Source organism: Trichosurus vulpecula, chromosome 4, assembly GCF_011100635.1.
Source record: "Trichosurus vulpecula isolate mTriVul1 chromosome 4, mTriVul1.pri, whole genome shotgun sequence".
NCBI lineage: Eukaryota > Metazoa > Chordata > Mammalia > Diprotodontia > Phalangeridae > Trichosurus > Trichosurus vulpecula.
Genome location: NC_050576.1, coordinates 253,300,462 through 253,319,306, shown reverse-complemented (window position 1 = coordinate 253,319,306; position 18,845 = coordinate 253,300,462). Strand labels below are relative to the sequence as shown.

The 18,845-nt window shown below is 39.1% G+C and overlaps 1 protein-coding gene across 2 annotated transcripts in view; it reads right to left on the bottom strand.

Annotated features, from left to right (window-relative positions):
* Positions 1–18,845, bottom strand: part of PIK3CA (phosphatidylinositol-4,5-bisphosphate 3-kinase catalytic subunit alpha) — a 91,344-nt gene that overhangs the window by 45,283 nt on the left and 27,216 nt on the right. The window contains exon 2 of one of the 2 annotated variants that reach the window (XM_036753798.1): positions 2,343–2,708. The exons of the other annotated variant lie outside the window; for it this stretch is intronic. The gene's annotated coding sequence lies outside the window, so the exon portion shown is untranslated. The remainder of the gene's footprint in view (positions 1–2,342; positions 2,709–18,845) is intronic. 2 annotated transcript variants of the gene reach the window in all.

Sequence of the window (18,845 nt, the reverse complement as noted above, 5' to 3'; positions counted from 1 at the left end):
CATTTTAGGGTTGGGGGACAGCCCATGTTTGCTTGTTGTTCTATTCAAAGGCACAAAAGTGGGACGGGAGCGTCAAGTGGGCAGAGCAGCAACTAGACCAATACTGCTAGTCTTACTGTGTGTGGCAGGAGAATAATATATAAGAAGAATTGGAAAGGAAGGAGAGAGTCAAGATACAGAAACTTTAGATGCCAAACAGAGGAATTTATAATTGATCTCAGAAGTAATAGGGAGTCACCATATCTCTCCCTCAACTTAATACAAGATTTTTGAAGGTAGAGATGGGTTATACTTGACCTTTGCACACAGTAGGTGAGCAATAAATGTTTGTTGAATTTGGCCCATTTTTTTCACCTTACAAGTATGTATGCTCCTTGTGGACACAGGTTAGTGCCTAGCACCCAGTGAATGAATGTATTAAATAAATGTTTGTTGAATTTAGTCAAATTGGGTATCAACGTAGGGCAGATTACCAGCAAGTGTTAGTTTCAGCTAAGGGTATGTTATGTAATAGGAACCACTGAAGGGGAGTGAATAACTGTATCAAAGACACAGCATGAAATAAAAGTAACTCCTGCTGAACTCTAATACCTAGGTAAAGAAATATATATGTGTGTATGTATATATGTGTATATATGTGTATGTTTGTATTTGTGTACGTATGATGGCATGTCTGTGTGTCAATAAAACCTTAAGAGAACCACCTGCTAGGGTCAACAAACCTCTTTGTGGGTGGTACTGTGAAAAAAGTGGAGGATTTGGAATCAGAGGGACTTGGTTCAAATCCCAGTTCTGACCCTCCCTTACACCTTGTGTCTGCTTGGACAAATCCTTTGGCCTCTTGTCTTGGCCTCAGTCTTCTCCTGTGTAAGATGAGAGGGTTGACCAATGCCCTCATATTCTGCTCAGCTCTGGATCTCTGAGACTATCCCAGGACAAATAACTCTTTGCTTATTTCCCTAGTGCTACATAGACATTCCAAGCTGCAACGAACTTTATGTAGCACTTTTGTCCTCTGAATTTCTAACCTGCACTTCCATTTCTGGTGGCCTCCTTCAAGGTTACAGTATCAGGAAGGAGAAGCCCAGAGGGCAATGTAGAAATTTTTCCCCAGGGGAATTAATTTTGATGTAAGACCATTTCAAATCTAAAAGTGTAAGAAGAAATATTTAAGTTTAAGTGATATTGGCTTTTCTTCGTGCTTATAGAAGGAGTTACCAAAGTCATGGGACTTGAAAAATAAAGCCATTTTTATTCCTCTCTCTCTAGAAACAAAATTTAAATTGGTGGGGAAAAATGAGTTAGCTCATTAAAGCTGGCATAGAAAGAAGTGATCACTACGCTCACTTTAAGGAAAGACATAAAAATGGACAGGAAAAGAGCTTAAAGACTAATTTTAAGCTTGACAAATTGTCTATTTTTAAAAAGTTCAAATAAAATCAAAACCAAAACCACAAGCCACACCAAAACAACAGCTGTGTTTATGTTTTTGCTTATTGAATTTGAATACCACTTGTAATGCAATGGTAGGGATAACTACCGTATACAATAAATAAGGAGAATGGCATTCAAGTGTCTGCTGTAGAGTGTGTGTGTGTGTGTGGGGGGGGAGTAATTTAGTAGAAAATGCTCCGATTTAGTAGAGGAAGCTCTAGTATCAGGGGCAAAAGTTTAGTAGAAAGAGCACTGGTTTCCTAGGGATCCCTGGTTTAGCAGGAGCCTGGGTTTAGTCAAGACCTCTCTGGGTAGTCTGCCCATGTCTCACAGGGAGGTAGTTAGGAGGAAGTACTCTGAAAGCCTCAAAATGCTACAGAAATGGGATCTAGGATTAGTAGTCAGCCCTTTTAGTTGTAAAATACCAATAATCAACCATACAGATACCTTCCGCTTATAGGGACAAAAGAGATACACTGGGGCAGTGGGAATGGCACTGGCTTTGTTTCTACTCAGATATTTGCCTATTAATTATGGGATCATGGGCAAGTTCATTTTACCTAGTACTTATCTACAAAATGGGGATAATGCTACGTAAACTATAGAGAGCTTATGAAAATGAAATATATAAAAATGAAGTAATACCTTTAAAATTCTTCCTAATTATAAAGTGCTTTACCAATGTGTTATTTCTCATATGGCACCTTGAAAATCTTGGAAGAAAGATACTATTTAGTGCCATAATTTTGACATTCTATAGTTATGACTGAAAAAGGCAGTTTGGGTGCATTTTTTATCTCAGTGTATCACCCTTCTGAATTACACACCACCCCAGATCTTTGGCATCAACTGTGGCCCACTCACATTCGTGATTTGGTTGGAATCTTTAGAACAAACTGGACACTAACCCTGCTTGGGTCACTCCTCCATGGTTGGCCCTGCATAGGGCTCAGTTACAAATGGAAATAGGGAAGCAAGGGGCTCCATGTGGTATGCCTTTCCAGGGAATCAATCCTGAATGTGGGAGTGCTAATCCTCCTGGGCAGACCCTGGGACAGCAATGAAGGAGACCCAACTGTGGATGTTCCTGTAGTTCCCAAAGCTCTTTGACTTCCAGGATAATGATATGGTCCAGGATGACTCTTTGCCATTTGAGTAGGTGGAATCCCTTGCTGATCCTCTCCTTCTCGCTGATGGCATGAAACTGCCAATCCTGAATTTTGCATGTGGTTATTTTCTTATTCTTCCCTTTAGATTTCTATAGAGATGAAAATCTAGCAGAAGGAAAAACATACCAATTTTCCTTTTAAAAATGTACAATAGACATTAATAAACTCAGCTATAATAACTTTTTAATGTCATTCTTCCCAACTCCAAAATTAGAAAGTATCTGAATTGAACCTTAAAACCTGAGAAAACAATGGGCAACATGATATCAAATGTAAAAGAACCCCAAATCTCCATGTAGAGAAACAGGTTTATAAAAAGATATCAAGAATAAAGATAAAGGGTGAAAAAATCACAATTTTAAAAATTATTAATCTAACTAAGGATATTCCCCTCCCTATACACTGTAAGGCTTGTCTGAACCTGGTACGTAGCTATGTTTACTATATAAAACAAAACAAGAAGAGCAGTACCAAAGCCATTGAGTTACATATTGGTGACTTGGACTCAATGTTTATGTGGTTACCAATACAGTAAAACCTCAGTTACTTGGAACCCTTGAGGAATGCATGATTTTGTGCAAATTGCCAGACTTTCTGGATAAGTGAATGTTGCATTCTTTAAGTAGGAAAGCCTTTAAGTTAGTAACTAATTGGAATGCAAATATGAATAAAACATATCACATGCTAACCTGCCTTAAAACAGAACATACACAATTTAGACTTTTCTTGCCTCTGAATCAACTTAAGTTATTTCTAGATGGACTCTACTGTGACAGTGATGCCCCTCCAGAGTCACTGAAGTCCACAGGACTGTTTGCCTCAGCCACAAGCAGGCCTACACAGTTTTGTGAGAAACTATGAGTTTTCTTTGTGGCTTCCTGCTTCCTCTCTCAGAGTCAGCCGTTATTTTTAATCTGCTCTCCCCGTACCTAATGGCCCTTTGTCCCTATTCTAATTTCTGCAGGTTTAGAAACCAGACATCCGAGATTGTTAGAAAAGTGTGTAAAGTACAGGTTTAAGTAAAAAAGCCCTCTATTTTGGACACTCAGAGGCCTTTTATGTTTATTTTCTGGTTTTCAACCAGGTTCCTGACAGGCAAAGCTGCTGGGTAGCTAAGTCCTAAATTAATGAATGAAAGCCGAAGAAGCATTTATTAAGCACTTAGTGTATATATCAGCAGTATGCTAAGCAGATCAACATAATGACAAACAAACAAGTTCTTTGCTGCCCTCAAGGAATCTACAGGCTAACATCTGGGATAACATCTGGCAGTAGTGGCCAGGGAAGAGTGTTTTGGAAAGAGAAGTCAGAGGAAAGATCAACTGGAGTAACAGGGCAATTAGATGGTATGTGCTGGCCAGGAATAGTACTACTGATTTGATTGCTCTTGTCAGAGCTAGAGTAAGAAAGGATGTCTCAGGCAAGGCATAGACATGGCTGCAAAGTACCATGGTAGCCTGAGAATGAGCAAGATAAGGTGAAATGTTTACTCATCAGAGCCCAGGGTTATAGTTCTGGAGACTTCACAGCATCAGAGCATTTTGTACTGGAAAGGGGCCTTAAAGGCCTAACTTATACTCAAACAAGAATCCCTTCTGTGACATACTCAGAAGTTGGTCCTCCAGCCTTTGTTTGAAGGGCTCTATCAATAAGGAAGCTACCACTTCTTCATGGAAACCAATCTACTTTTGAATAGCTTTAATTAACAGGTAGTTTTTCCACATATCAAGCCTAAATCTGCCTCTCTGCCTCTACTCCCATACTCTAAGTTATGCTACTCTTTGGGGACTAGTGGAACAAGCCTAATTCTTCTTCCACAGGGCAGTTCCTCAAATTCTTGAACACAGTTACACCTTCTCCAACCAAGTTTCCTCTTCTCTAACCTACAGACCTCCACTTGCTTTAATTGATCCTTCTATAGCATGAACAAAAGGCCCTTTACCATCCTAATGGCCTTCCTCTGGGGCATGCTCGTCAACTTAGGTGTTCAGAATTGAAATCGTAGAACCCAAAATGATAGAGCTAGAAGGGGTCTTAATAATCGATTCCAACCTCCCCATATAATGGATGAGAAAACTGAGGTGCAGAGAAAGTAACCTGCCTAGGTTATACAACTACTTAGTAATTAGTGGCTGATCAGAACTAGTTCCCATATTTCTTCACTTGCCATATTCCTATTCTTCTCATGCTCCCATTTTAGGGAATTAGGTGCTACCCTAACAGCTCCTCTTACTGAAAGGGATGAAGATATAAAAATCAGCACTCTTTAAATAGTACATTTTGAAAAGAAGTATGTGAATGTATGTGCATGTACACATACATACTGAGGAAACAGTTAAGAGACAGGAAGATGAACTTTTTTCATTAAGGTAACACAATAATCATTCATCCAATTTGTATCTGAGTACCTAATATGTCCAAGATATTGTGCTGTATTACTCTGGGGATAAAACTCTGAATTACACATGGTCCCCTGTCCTTAAGGTGCTAGGGGAGGTAAGCAGCGGATACACAACAACCATATTAAAAGGCACCATGCAACACATGTCAGAAGCCATAATGACATGTGAACAATGCCTTGAAGAATGTATTAGAATCTCAATAATCTGAGGCAAGGATGAGGCCACTCCAGACAAAGGAAAGATATGAGCAATGGAAGAAATAAACAAGTCTTTGGGAAAGTCAGTAGACCAATTTGGTCAGAGCCTGTGACAGGAGTAGGGGGAGGTACTTTTTTTTTTTTAAGTTAAGTTTTACTGATACCTTTTGTTTTTATGCCACACACATTCCTGGATATGCTCCACTCTGTACTCCTGGAACCCTACTTTGTAAGAAAATGTTACATAAAAACAACCCATATGATGTCCTAGTCCGATAATGTAACAGTCTCTAGTCTCTATCCTGACAGAAGGGAAACACGTTTCATCGTGTATGTGAGGGAGAGAAAACTGGAGGAGCATATTGGGGGCAGATTGTTGCACTAGACTTTATCTGATAGATGACTGGCAAACTACTGAAAAGTTTGGGGCAAGAAAGTAAAACTGAAAGCTCTGCTGTCAGAATATTAATCTGTGTTTGGAGAAGATGTGTAAATAAGTGGATCTCCCAATAGGTGATTATAGTAGAGTATAGTGGTGATGGTAATGAAAAGAAAGGGATCAATTGTGTCTTATGATGCACTGGAAGATTCAAACTGAAAACTGGATGATTGGATGATGGGGGTTGAGGGGAAAGAAGTTAAAGATAATTCCCATATGTGTGTGTGTGTGTGTGTGCACGCGCGTGCGCGCACACACACACACACACGTGTACATGCGCACGCGCACATCCTACTGCAATTATAAGGAGGGATAAATGGACTTGAGCAAAATTTTCGGTGCCTATTGTCAGCCCCTGAAAATCTATTTTATTCTTTATCCATAAAATGGAATCACTAAGTAATTGACTAGAATTCAAAGGCACAGCTGTAATATGCACTGGTTCTGGAAGGATTCACATTATCTACTACATTTAAACTGGTATCCTTCACTGACCTTTGCATGTTAACCATGAAAATGCAGACTTAACTCATCTATTTGATGAAAAGATGATTTTACCCACATAGTACTCCATCAAGGCACAAAGTGTTGTTTTTATGGCAAGATTATAGAAAATTTAAATTTCATTGATATGTTTTGCAATTTAAAAAGTATATCTTCAATTTACTAAACAAATTTTGACGAACAGTAAAATGTTTGTTGGAATTTCCAATAATGATTAGGGGGCCTTGTACACATGATGGACCATGCCAAAACAATGTGTCAGAGATACTAGAACCAACATACAGAAATGTCTAAGTCTTAAGTAATGAATATTAGAATTACTGACAAAAAATTCCTTCTTTCACTTCAATCCTATTCTTCTCACATCATCTACTAATATTTGGAAAAATTCTTTGTGAAGGGAAAGAACAAATGGCGTGGAGAACAGAGTACAAAGAAAGGTCAAGAATGAAATGCTGCAAATAATTTAAAATTTAAAAGACAGCTAAAAACTGACTATGCCTATTACTAATGTTAATTCTCATTATTTTATCAGGCATACAAAAAAAAAGTTGTGCTTAGACTCTAAGTCAGTGGTCCCCCAATCTTTCTTAGGTCAAAAGACTTTAAAAATTCAAAATGTCTGATAAGGAATATTTACATTGTAGCCAAAAGTAGGTTTTATCACAAGTGTATTGAGGGGTAGGCTAGCAGGAAGTGAAAGTGGCTTTATAACACAGAGAAGGCAATCAGGTATCTTCTAGCACTATATATTTAATAGAACATAAATAATTTTATCTTAAGAGTGAGGACTTTTAAGATAAATATTTCTTTTTCTATAATACAGAACGTGATAAAGTACAGTTTCAAGTGTGCACAGGCACACAGAAGAAACTGGTTGCATATTAGGCAACTCTAGAAACTCTGGTAGCTCTTAGGCCACTACGGTATTATTTTATTATATGATTTTTGGTTTATTCATTACTAATTACACTTAATGTTTAAGCTTTAGTAGCTTAAAATTGAACCAAGACTTTCAGGACACTCTGTATTATATTACAATTTGGCTATATTACATTACAATTTGATTACTAAAGAAAGAATTTAATGCTGTCTCATATGCAAAGATACTATTGCCCCACCATCAACAAGTGCACTTTGTCTTGCTTTTCTAATACTGGTAATAAAATAATTTCATTTGGTACTAAATTTACTAAGCCTCTAATATGTGGAAGAACCTGGCCTAAGCTCAGGTTATTTAAAAACAAACAAAAAACCCAGAGCCCCTGCCCTAAAGTAACTTTTTATTTAATACAAGAAATGATATATGAACAGAAATAATCACATTAACATAAGTATATATAAAAGGTCAAAGAGTAGCATGAGTGATTTGAAGAGGAAAGGGTAACTTCTATTTAGGGAAAATCAGAAAAGGCTTCCAAGGAGAAGGGGTCACCTCTTTCTTACATTCCATATTCCAGCCAATCCAATTACTGCCTCGATTCTCCTGTCTCGATTCATTTGTACACTCTGTCTTCCAGTGAGAATTAGGCCTTGAAGGGGAAGCTTTCAACAGGTGAAAAAACAGACTGTGAAAGGGTAAGTTAGAAACCTCTGTTAGAGCTCATCTGCAAAGGGCTTCGAGGGCCACTCTAAAGGGGTAGGCACCAGGGAGCCATGGACGCTTTCTGAACAGAGCAATGATTTGTCATTTATTATGATCTATGAATTAGCCTACTTTGTATCCATATGGAGAACATGTTTCAAGAGGGGAAAACCTCGAGACAGGAAATCTAGTTCGGAAAGGCCTTTCAGTAGTTCAAAAAAGAGACAATTAGGACATAAATACGGTGCGTAGTATCAGGGCTAGAAAAGAGGGGACCGATGTAGCAGACGATGCAGAAGTACAGTTAATAGGAATTGACACCTGACTGGCTATGGGAAAAGGGAAAGATGACTGGGAAGTTTCCAGCCTGGTGGACTAGAGGTGGCACCAAGAGGGATTTGAGGAGATGGCAAGCTTTAGAGGAGAGATTACTTCAGGATTATACTCGAAGTTAAGCAGTTGGCAAGATAACTAGTTGGGGGGAGGAGAGAGAAGGGGGGAGGGAGGGAAGGAGAAAGGGAGAGGGGGAGAAAGAGGGAGAAGGACAGAGACAGAGAGAGAGACAGAGAGGGAGGAGCAGGAGAGAAGAGGGAGAGCTCACTAAACAAAGGAGAAAACTGAAGCCAAAAGAAAGGATGAATCTACAGAGTGAACTGAGCCAAAGGCAGAACATGGGGTAACAACTAAAACTTAGGAGGCAAGAAGAACCAGCGAAGGAAAACTTACAGGATCAGAGAAGTAGGAGGAGAACCAAGAAGGGACAATGTTATAGAAATAAGGGAAGAGAAGAATATCAAGGAAGAAGACTTAAGTCTATAGTATTAAATACTGTATTTTTAATAGCAACTTCACATATTCTTCTTCACTGGTTCTCCTTGGAATTCAGTGAAAAGTCCATTGTGAAGGGTACCAACTTGGAGGGATGTCTCTAATGAAGTATCACAAGGCAGTGTAGTCCAGTTCAACATTTTAAAAAATTTATGGTGAAAGTGTAGGTGACATATTAATTAAATTTGCCATTTACACAAAATTGGTAGGTATAGCTAATATCTAGCACAAAGACAGCTAGGTAAAGCATTTATTAAATGTTTACCATATTCCAGGCATATTCCAAGCACTGGAGACACAAATAAAAGCAATCCAGACAGTTTCTGACCTCCAGGAGCTTGCATTCTAATGCAGAAAGACCACAGAAAAAGGGAGCTGGAAAAGAGGGGGATGTGAATTGTGGTGGCATGGACTGGTGGAGGGCACTGGCAGGGAGGCCTGGGTTCCTAGCCAGCTAAAGCAAAAGCTATCCTCTCCCAGAGACAGAGTTCAAATTACCCATGTGGAAGAAGGAATTATTCATATAGAGAAGGCATGACATGGAGCAGGCCAGGGAGTGGTTTGGTGGCCTAGTCCCTAGTTATTAAAAAATAACACACATTTATTAAATGCCTATTATGGACAAAGATTGTCCCAAGCTCTAGGGATACAAAGACACAACTGAAATCCTCCCTGTTCTTAAGGAGCTTACTTTCCATTCAGAGGATACAATAGCAACACAAACAAGGACAGTACAAGGAAAAGTGAAGAAGGAGCCACTCAGGGCAGCCAGAATATGTGGGCAGCTGGGAATGGCTGAAAGCAAACTGTGAAGCCCTTTACCGAGTTTAAAAAAATTAAACAAGCACACAAAGTGAGAGAGTTGGAGAGGTCCTCAGAGGCCACCAAGTCGAACCTGGGCAACAGAATCCCTTTTATATTCCTATGGATGACATGTGGTCATCTACAATACTTCTTAAACTGTAGGTTGTGACCCCACATGGGAACTGAAAAATTTGGCAACAGTAAAAGGTTTCTGAATGTGCAATTACCAAAAATTAATTAAAAATCAAACACCTAGTGAATCCAAGGTGTTTCTGGAAGTGCTTGCCCATGTTGCATCTGGCAACTTCACTGCAGCCTTGGTTCTGAACACACAGCATGTGCACTTTGCACTGCGCATGCTGTCATACCACACAACACCAACACAAATGCTACTGAAACTCAAAAAGAGGTCCCAAGTGGAAAAAATTTAAGAAGCCCTGATCTAGCCTTTACTTGAAGACTTCTAGTAACTAGATCTTTCCAGCACCCAAAGCAGCCCATTTCACAGCTCTAATCGTCTGAAAGTTTTTCCTGCCCCTGCAGCTCATTTACTGTTCTTGGTTCTGCCCTGGGGGGCTAAACAGACTTTGCTAGCCCTTCAAATACTTAAAGACAGATGTCATTCCTGCCCATTTCCTTCCCTCCCCTCCCCATCCCCCAAGAGTTATCTTTTACAGGTGAAACACTGATTGGTAGATAGAGGGCTGGACCAGGAATCAGGAAGATCTGAGTTTACAACAGGCTCTGATACTTCCTAGCTGTTGATCCTGCACAAACCATTTAACCTCTGTCTAAGTTTCCTCATCTGTAAAATGAGTCCAACAGGAGCCCTACTTCCGAGGGTTAGTGTGAGGATCAAATGAGACAATATTTGTAACACACTTGTCCAACCACAAAGCGTTATATAAATGCTAGCTTTTTTCCCAATTCGTTGCCAGATGGCATGAGCTCAAGATTCTCCATTATCCTGGTTACCCTCTCTAGAAGGGTAGCATCCTATCAATGTCCTTCATAAAATGTAGTACCCAAATCTGTACGACATGCTTCTCTTAATGCAACCTAAGATCCCATTTGCTTTTGTGACTGCCATATAATAACAGCTAATATTTACATTGCATTTAAGATTTGTAAAATGCTTTATTTACATTATCTCATTTGATCCCCTGTGAGTGCTATAATTATCTACACTTTACAGCTGAAGGAACTGAGGCTGAAAGAGATTAAGAGCAGCTCAGGGGTCATACAGTTATTAAGTGTATGAGACAGGATTTGAATTGAGGTCTTCCTGGCTCCAAGTTCAGCACTTTATATACTGCATCACCTAGCTACCAAATCACAGCATTACTTCCTTCTGAGCTTTTGGCCCTCTAAATCCCACATTTTCTTCAGACCAACTGCTCTCTAGACATGCCTCCCTAACCTCATACTTGTGTAGTTGATCTTTTTAGCCTAAGTGCAATTTATATTTATTCAAATTCATTTTGTTAGATTTAACCGACCAAAAGACCTGTAAAGCTCTTCTAGGATCCTGACTGTCATCCACCCCATTTTGTGTCATCTGCAAAGGTCCAACCCGAAGAAGTGAACCTTCTCTTGGCTAAGGTAATAGCCCTTTATGCACACAAGTGAGATCACTCCATCATATCTTCTCCAGCAGACTGCCCAAATATCTCTACTCTTTCACTAATCTTCAGTCTTTTACTGTGTACTGGCTGCTCCCCTGGTGCCTAACAATATGCTTATGTCTTCCCCATTGTCAAATAAATCTCAGCTGATTCATCTATCTCCAATAGCTGTTGTTCTTTTTTCTCTCTTTCGTAGCTAAACTTCCTAAAAAGGCTGTCTGTCTATAATCAATGCTTCCATTTCTTTCCACTCCCTTCGTAACTGTATGCAATCTGGCTTCTGATCTCATCATTCAACCCAAACTGTTCTCTCCCCAAAGTTACCAATGACCTCCTAATTGCCAAAACTACTGGCCTTTTCTCAGTCCTCATCTTCTTTAACCTCTCTGAAGCCTTTGACACTGTTAATCTCCCTCTTCTCTTTGATATTCTCTTCTCTCTAGGTTTTCAGGAAACTCCACCATCCTAATTGTTCTCCTGTTTGATTGCTCCTTCTGTCTCCTTTGTTGGATGTTCCTCCAGTTCATGCCTGCTAACCATGGATGTCTCCAAAAGCTCTGTCCTGGGCCACTTTTCTTTTCTCTCTATGATGATCTCATCTTATCTCCAGATGACTTTCAAATCTACTTAGCTAGCCCTAACTGGGTCTAGAGACCTAATATGGTCTCTCCCGACTTCTCATTTCTCCAATTGTTTATTGGAGATCTCAAACTGGATGTGCTGTAGACAATTTTAATTCAATATATCCAAAACTGAACTCATTTCTCTACCCCAAATGCTCCCTTCTTCCTAACTTCCCTTTTATTGTTGAGGGTACTGACCATTCTTGCAATTACCCAGGCTGATAACATTAAGTGTCACTGTAACTCTTCTTCACCCCCTATATCCAATCTCTTTCCAAGTCCTGTCAAGTCTGCCTTCTCAACATCTCTTTTATACGCTCCCCTCTTTCCTTTGGACCTTGCTACCACACTGGTGCAGGCCCTCATCACCTCATGCCTAGACTACTTCAGTAGCTTTCTGGCTGGTCTCCCTCCCTCAAATCTCTACTCATTCCAGTACATCCTTCACTCAGTATCAGTGATCTTCCTAAAGTGCAGGTCTGACAATGCCCCCCCACCCCCACCAAGAAACTACAATAAACTCCTTACTACTCAGGAACAAATGCAAAATCCTGTGTTTGGCATTTAAAACCCTTTATAATCTAGCCGTTACCTACCCTTTGTCTTCTTACATTTTACCCCTCTCTCCCCACCCCCCCCACATAATCCTCTCCTAACTGCTATTCCCCATACCTGAAATGCTCTCCCCCGACACTTCTGACTCTTGGCTTCCTTCAAGTCTCAGATAAAGTACTGTCTTCTTCCAGAAAGCACCTTTCTTGGCTTCCTAAATGTGAATACCTTTTCTGGCATCTACCCAGGAGATAGCTCATATGCACATCATCGTTTGCATGTTGTCTCCTCCATTAGAATGTGAGTTCCTTAAGGACAGGGACTGTTGTTGCCTTTCTTTATATCCCCAGGACCTGTCACTTGATAAGTACTTGTTGATTTGACAGATGACATCCTGGCATTCTTATACATAGATATAAAACATGGTGTCTATTCAAATTGAAGCTTTATTTCATTTTAGCCCATTCTCTTAACCATACTTATTTTGAGTGCCAGATTTACTTTGCAGCACAAAAGATAGACTGGTTTTTCTCAGCTTTGCTTAATCTAATTACACACAAAACTATCAAGTTAGCAGTGAAAATACTCCGTCCTGCTCTTATCTCTGAATCTTATGAATTTTTTGTTATTACGAATGTTTATTAATTTAATGCTCCCAAAGTGAATCCACAGATAAAGGATTTATTTCAAAAGGAGATTGTGTCATTTGATGAAAGGCATTATATACAATGGAAATCTGAAAATAACTTCTTTTGCTTTAACTATCTAAGCCCTAGCTGCAACCTTTTTTCTTGATGTTATTCTATCTGCATCATTTGTTGGAAATAACAGTACATTCCACTACTTTATTAGCAATGTTACAAGGAAATACTGCACTGTACACAACTCCAACTTAAACGATGGTTTCTAGGTACATAATTTGTTTATCCTTCAATATTTGTTCTTTGGCAAAAGGGATATTTAATTAAAATCAAAAGCAACCCGGAGCAATGCTTCGTGGCCACTGATGGCTGGCATGTAAGGGCCACGGCTAAACCTTATGATTATGCAACTAGAAAGAGTGGCTTGATCTCAGCCCAAGCATTTTTTGTGGCCAAAGCATGAGGCTGTAAAACAACAGCAGAACCTGCAGAGCTGCAACTGACACTAATCAAGAGTTACATGAATGTGTGCAAACAGTGGAAGAGAGACAGTAATCTTTTCCAAAACACAGAACTTCCAAGGTAATTTAAAATATATATATGTACGTATATGTGTGTGTGTGCTGCACATGCGCACACACACACACACACAACTGAATTGTTAAAAAAAGTTCATCCTCCTCAAAATGCACAGAAAACTTATCTATTCTTGATAGAGAACAAATATATGAGTTCAAAACATGCCAAATGGAAATGTATAAGATATTTTTAATGAACAAGCTAATAAACCTGACATAGGAAACTCATTTTGTTGATTTCTACCAATTCTAATAAACAATTAAAATAAACAATATATTCATATTGTAATAATATATTTAGCTCACTAATCAGCCAAAAACTACAATGAAATAAAAATTAAATGTATGAGTTGTCAAAGATATGCCTAATGTTCAACCTGCTAGTGATATAGTGCTCCAGATCTCATTAGTCTGGTCCTTGGGGAGCAGGCGCATTCTGTCCTTAGGACCATACTCTATGTTTTCCCAGCTTGAAAGAATCTGCTAGAGCTTTATACTCTGCTGACTTGTAAAGCACCCAGAGTCACTCCCCTGACAGAGAAGTAGTAAATGATCAGCCAATAATGGAAAGCAGTGAAAAGTATTTCCTCAATATTTGCCTAGTGAATCAGAAAACAGACTTTTAACATTATGCTTATTATTCAACTCATCAATTTTTATAATAGTGGCAGCTGTTAATTTCACAAGTTATGATTCATTAACTATATTTTGTTGACATTAAATGGGAGGAGCAGGAGATAAGTTCTCAAAGGAGAATCCCATGAGTTATATACAATTCCAAGTTAACATATGCCCTGGTTAGATGAAGGAACATGCTTGTGAGAAGGGTATTTCAAGATAAAATGTGACTCAAGAGGGAGTTTGAGGCTTTGAAGTTATGGGGTATCCTGGGCTGGAGAGAAGTATTGTAGCAGGAAGGCATGAGAAGTCTAATGCAGAGGACTTCAAAGAGTTATATATACCCATTAAAATAATTAGAGGGATGGTTAAATGAGGCAGTGTCCATGATATTTTTAAAAAGTACCATTTGTGCTGGGCATGGTGGCACATGCCTCTGTTACAGTCTCTGCTAAGGAAGCTAAGGTTGGTGTATCCCTTGAGTTTGGGAGTTCTGAGTTTCAGTCGGACTAAAGCCAATTAGGTATTTACACTAAGTGTAGTACCAACAAAATGAACTCCTGGAAGTGGAAGGCTACCATGTTGCCTAAGGAGGAGCAAACTGACACATGTTGGATAAATGGAGTGGGTGAAAACGTGCATGATGATTAACACTGATATCAGGTCCATTAAGTGGCTGATCCATTTCCAGCCTGGGCAAGAAAGGGAGACTCAACTTCTCCCTATGACCCCCAAAGGACTATTTGTGAGGACTGAGGCTGAGATCATGTGCAGGGCCACATTTGAAACTTAATTTCCTCACCTATATGATTTAAGAAAACTGAAATAGAATCTTTGACTTTCAGGTTTCCAGTGCAAACCTAACAAAGTCTAACATTGTCTGCTTCTATTATTATGTGACAGCTATTTTATTGTCCATAAGAACAGTCTGATAACATGAGATTTTTAAGAGGCAGGGAAACAATTGCACACAGAAAAACACTCCCAGAGGCAATCTTAGATAGTAGTACAGGGCTTAAGAATCACTATAACAAATCTACTTCTCTATATTAACTCCATAAAGATGAAGCTCAGATCTGTAGATAGAACTACAAGGGAACAAACTAAAAAGTCACACAGTCCCTTTTTTGTTCTATGATGAAAGAACTATAATATCTAGGGTTATTAGACTAAAAGAAAAAAAGAAACAACATTCACTTTCCTCCGAGAACCAACTAACTCATAATTAAAACATGTTTTTGGTTCCTTTGTTACAGTGGGGTTCATTATACCACTGTTTTTATCCATCACTAGAATACTCAACAACGTCATCAGCATGGTGTTCCAAATAATCCAGCCGTATCTATGACTGCACTGGATTCCACAAAAGCAAAATTCTGAGAAGAGTATGAGTCATTATCCCTAGGGCAAAAAATAATGTTTCTTTGGTCAGAATGTTAAGCTTATTACTGATGCCAGTAATTTTGCCTAAAATTCTTCTTTGAATAAAAGAACAGAATGTTTCTTTTCTCTATTCTAACATCTTCGTCACTCCTAAACTAGCCGAATTGTCCATCTGTCTGCTCTTGCTATAATATGATCCAAATCTGGTGTGGTGACAGGAAAACAGCCTTCAGTCTCGATATTTTCAGGCTCTTTTGTTCCTCTGTCCTGCCAGGCTGGCATTTTTCCAGGGCACACAGACAAACAGAGAGCAAGTGTCTACTACAAAGGCACTAAAAAATCGGAAATAATGCCAGTGAAACAAATTCAACAGTATTGTAGGTAAAAAGCTCTGACATTCATATGTTGTTGTACAATGAAACAAAGCAAATATGTTTATGCATCAAAATGGGAAAATTGACAAATGATGGGGAATTTTTATTATTTAGGTTGCAATAACAACCTCACAATTTTCTCCCCCAAATGTCCTCAATTCTGAAAACAATCTCATTTTTTTTCTTATCCTCTTTTTCTATGAAGGCAGCACAGAATAAAGTATAAAGACTGTTGGTTTAGAATCAGAGGATCTGGGTTCAAATTCCAAGTCTGCCATTCTGTAATCATAGGTGTCTTAAAGCCTGCTTGTTTAAACTCAAGGAAGGCAATCGTTTTATTTTCAGTGTGAGCACTAACATCACAGAAATCAGGAAATGCTACAAGGCAGAGCTTGATTTTATTGTTCTGGTGACTGTCTAGAGTCTAGACTTAAGAAAGTGATGGAGATAATGTTAATAATGCAGATTAAACTTAAATTCTTGGAAAATATATATTGTATATGTATAAATAAAATTAAAATAAATAAATGAATTTTATATGTTTACCATTTGCCAGCACTCTCCTGCCTCTAACCTTGGGAAAGTCACTAAGCTTCTCTGGGATTGTTTCCTTTTCTGCAAAATAAGGATATTGGACTAAATGACCTCAAAAGTCTCTCTCAGTTTTAAATCTATGATTCTATTACCATTATCTATGTTTTTAAAAAAAATTTTACAAACTACAAATTTATACATTTCAAATTAGTGAAGTCATCTGAACACAAATTATATATGCTTTAATATATACTAGGAATTTTCAATTCAGTTCAATATTTATTAAATGCTTAATAATTACATACAAAAAGCACTGTCAGTCTCCCAGTAACGGAAATCTCTATTTCTAACAATGATTCTGTTTAAAGTACTATGATAGAATCATCAAATTTAAGAGCTGGAAAGGATGTCAATAGCCATCTGTAGGACACGTCCCCTATCCCCATGGAATACCTTCTCTAGCATATTCAGATAGGTGATTCCAGGTTTCCAGTACTCCAGCGAGGGTCCTCTCAATAACCAAGGCAGTCAGATCTACTTTCAACTAGCTCGACTGGCTAACTCCTTGTCAGGAAGTTTTCATCCAGCCCAAGTCGGCCTCTTTGCAACGCTGCTCTCAGTTGTGCCCTCTGGGTGCCAAACAACCAGTCTCTACATAACAGTTCTTGAAATACCTGATAGCTATCATGTCCTCCTGAGTTTTCTCTTCTCAAGGTTGAATATTCACAGTTCCTTCAATCAACTGTCATATGGTATGAACTCAAGGCTCTTCCTTATCCTTACTATACTCCTCAGGATACTTCCTAGCTTACCCATGTCCTTACTGAACTATGCCAGCAAGATATGTGTCCAGCACTCTAGATGTGAGCTAGAGAGCAGAGGACAGGGGGACTGCACAGCCTCTCTTAATTCAGCCCTAGACTGTCTTCATTTTCTTGGCTGCCATATCACCCTGCCTATTCCACTATAAGCCTGCAGTATACTAAAACCCCAAGAGCTTTTTCAGGCAAACTGCTGTCTAAACTCCTCCCCATCCTGTCCTTCTGAAACTGATTTTCTGAATTCAAGTATGAGACTTTACATTTATCCTCATTAACTCAGCTCAACTCTGACCCTTCTGCAGGAGGCCTTTCCCAATGTCCCACCCCTCAGCTGCCTTCCCCTCTCACATCCCCTTCCATTTCCTTAGTGTATATCTTTTATGTACCCAGTTATTTTCATAATCTTCCTCATTAGGATGTGAGCTCCTTGCGGGTAGGGGCAGTTTCTGCCTTTCTTTGTATCCCCATGGTGCTTGGCACAGACCAAGTACTTAGTAAATGGTTGGCGACTGAGTCCCACGGCTCGACCAGCTCTAAATCCCTCCTAACAGCTGGAGATATAGCTTTGCTAAAATCTAGGTAATCCACATATTCTCCTGAATATGGGAATAAGGTTAGTTGAGCATCATTTGTCCCAGACAAAGCTAGGCTAGCTCTTTGTAATCTCTGCTTCCTTTCTCAGATCTTCGCTAACCATCTCTTCTAGAATTTTCCCAGAAATGAAATTCAAGCTTACTGGCTTATAGTCTGTAGTTTGTTTTCTTCCTTTTTTGGAAAATCTAAACAACATTCTCTAGTCCTGTGGTGCCCCCTGTTTTCCACAATCTTTCAGTGGCTTAGTAATTGTATCTGCTACTCCTTTCAGTTCCCAAGGATACAGTTCATCTTGAATTCAATAAGGGCTAACAAGGGCTCTCTGTGTTCTTACATACCTTGAGCATCAACTCCCTATGAGCCATTTTTGTTGTCATTTCTAGTGCAAGCATTGCTCTTAATGGCAAAGAAACTAGAAACAAAACCAGGACTGCACAGCTCTGGCTTTTCTCATTTGTCAGTTATCACAGTCCCATCCACCTCCAAACAACAGCCCAAGCCCCTTCTCTGACTCTCCTGTTTCCCTCCATAAAACTTTTAAAAAAGAGGCCAACTTTAGCTTTCCTTTCCAGCCTCCACTCATTGTGAATTTTACACTTCTGACACTAATTTTAAAGGAAGGGGCCTACTCTCACATTTACTTTGTGTGATCTGCCTTTTTTGCCACCTTCTGTCCATGTCTTTGGGCTAGTGAATGCACTCTCCCTGTCCATTCTTTGTGCACTCACATCAGTCTCTAACAATTCCCATTTTCCCCTTTATTGGAATTGTTTCCCTTTTCATACTCTTTCTTATTCTTGGAATTTTCCTATCCCTCCTTAGCTAACTTCCCATGAAGAATTTGAGGCCAGGGGAACCCACCTATCTTTCCTCTGAATTCTCTGACATCTGCTGTCCAGTTTTCCTCTATCACAGCTTTAGGAAGAAGTGGTCAATTTCCCCCCAAGAGTCCCATCATTTCCCCCAGAGCAATATTCCTGTTAGTGAGAAAAAAAGCCAGTATATAATTTCCTTTCACCTTTTGAAGGACTAAAAAAATCATTAAGGCAAGTCAAGAAAATATTTGTTGCTTTGTTTTGAGTAGAGAGTTCCAGGAGACATATGGATGAATGAAATATTTATCAAGTGGCCACTGTGTAC